The sequence below is a fragment of the Orycteropus afer genome, unplaced genomic scaffold (genome assembly GCF_000298275.1).
Source record: "Orycteropus afer afer isolate SDZICR_OR568_19922 unplaced genomic scaffold, OryAfe1.0 scaffold00614, whole genome shotgun sequence".
Classification (NCBI taxonomy): domain Eukaryota; kingdom Metazoa; phylum Chordata; class Mammalia; order Tubulidentata; family Orycteropodidae; genus Orycteropus; species Orycteropus afer.
This window is the reverse complement of record NW_006922201.1, coordinates 383,130-385,351: the sequence shown is the minus strand read 5'-3', so window position 1 is coordinate 385,351 and position 2,222 is coordinate 383,130.

Genomic DNA, 2,222 nt, shown 5'->3' with positions numbered 1-2,222 from the left:
TTTTTTTTTTATTTTAATAATGAATATAATGAAGTTTATCCAGAATTTTTACTGAAATTGACTTTTAGATAGTTTTACCTTTTTTCCATCAAATCTGCCAATCATTTCTTCTGCAAAAATACCAGCACAATTAAGGAATTATTCTTAATATTTTTTTTTTTCTCAATGTGATTTGGGTGGGAGCTTACAAAGCAAATTGGTTTTCCATTCAACATCCAAAAATCTTCTCCTTTGTGACATTTATTGCAATCCTCATAATGTTACATTATTCCCACTTCCTCCTTGCACCCACCTTCATCCTTCCTACCCATCCCCTCTGGCTTTCCTAGCTCTATCCCAGGGCAAATGTTCTCTTGATCTCATATGCTTAATTAATTTAATGAGTACATATCCTCCTGATATTACTTACTGTTTATCTTATGGGCCTCATGCTAAGCTGCCAATTGAGTCATGGGGCTTATGTCAGTTCCTGGTTTGAAGGGTGTCTAAAAGCCATAGACTGAGGGGTTCTACAAGTCTTCATCAGACCAGAAAGCCAAGTTCTTTTTATGATTTTGAGTTTTGTTCCACAATTTCCCCAAACTCTATCTGGGACCACTTACCTGTAATCTCTTTCAGAGCAATCAGTAGGGAAAATTAAAGTGGGAGGAAAGTATGAAAATATTATACCTTACTCTGAAACAGTTGATGTAGCACTGATTGAAGTACATTTCAGGAATTATGCAGTATTTCAGACACATGTCAAAAACTTAAACACACCAAAAAAATTGTGTAACCGAACATATTTGTTGTAAGCAGATGCCATTCAAATCGAATGGTGTCAAAAAAAAAAAAAAAAGAAAGAAATCCACTGCCATGCAGTCATTCAAATTCATAGTGACCCTACAGTATTCAAAACCAAAAGTATTCAGAAAAATACTCTGAAGAGAGAACAGTGAAAGTGAGTTGTATAGTCATTGTTATGATAATGTTTCAGAAAATAACAGAAAAACACCTGTAGGTTTCCAGAATGTTGGAGAAACAGTCACTAAAGACTTGTCATATATTTTCATGTAAGGTCTTGGGCTCATGCTCCTAGAAACCAGCTAGACATAGATAATTCTCTAAAAGAGCTCAATGCCTAAGCAAAACTATCTCCATTAAGCTGTTTGAATTGAAGGTGACTTTAGGAAAGCAAGTCCTTAAAGGCTCAAGGTTTAGAAGGGTGCCTAAAGACAACAGGCCTGAGTGGGTCACCCCAATTTCATGATCCTAGAAATATGGATACCAAGAGAATCAACATGGTTTGTAAGATCATACAATCTTGTCACTTTAGTTGCAGAGATTTAGATTTAATTTCCATAATATTAAACATAAAAGTAATTAAGAGAAAGAGAAATAAATTATTTCCTAATGACAGTAACCTAACTTGGGAGTGCAATACATAACTAGAAGAAAATTGACTTCAAAGGATGTTTTTAAAAATTAATCTTGGACTTCCAGTAAGATGGAGGAATAGGCAGACAAGTGATACAGAACCTCTTCAACAAAGAAGAGAAAAAACAATTGACAGAGATACAGAAGATAATCCTGGATCCTTGAGCTTTGAAAGGAACTATGCAGAAGTGGATTAGGCACCAACTAGTGGAGAACCTGAATGAAAACAGTAAGTACAGAGAGTTGGAGGTATGGACTGTCAGAAACTCTGATGAGACCAAGAGCCTAAATATTTCCAAATGGTGTTGGGACCTAAGAATTGACCTTCTCAGGTTGACCAACAGCTGTAGGTATGACTGTGCTGGTGGCCTATAACTAGGAAGGGAAATAGTAAGGAGGGAGACAACCTGAGCTGTTGCCATTTTGATTGTTAACACATGGCAGCCATTTTAGATATTTAAAGTGACTTAGGGTGCAGCCATTTTGAATGTTTACAAATGGTGGCCATTTTGGATATTTAAAGTGAGTGAGGGTGCAGTTGTGTTGAATCTTTACAAGAGGTGGCCATTTTGGATATTTAAAGTGACCAAGGGCATAGCCATTTTGAATCCTTAGAAGTGGCAACCATTTTGAATTTCAAAGTTATAGCATTCTCATTCAGATTCCAGGGACTAATAGGCTCTGTTTGCCAAGGTCGAAAAGGACTTACAAGAGGCTGACAACAGGAAAGGAGACAGGTGGTTAGTGTATAAGTGCTGTCAACGAGTGAATAGAGGAGCACAGTACCCTGCTTGCATAGATAAACA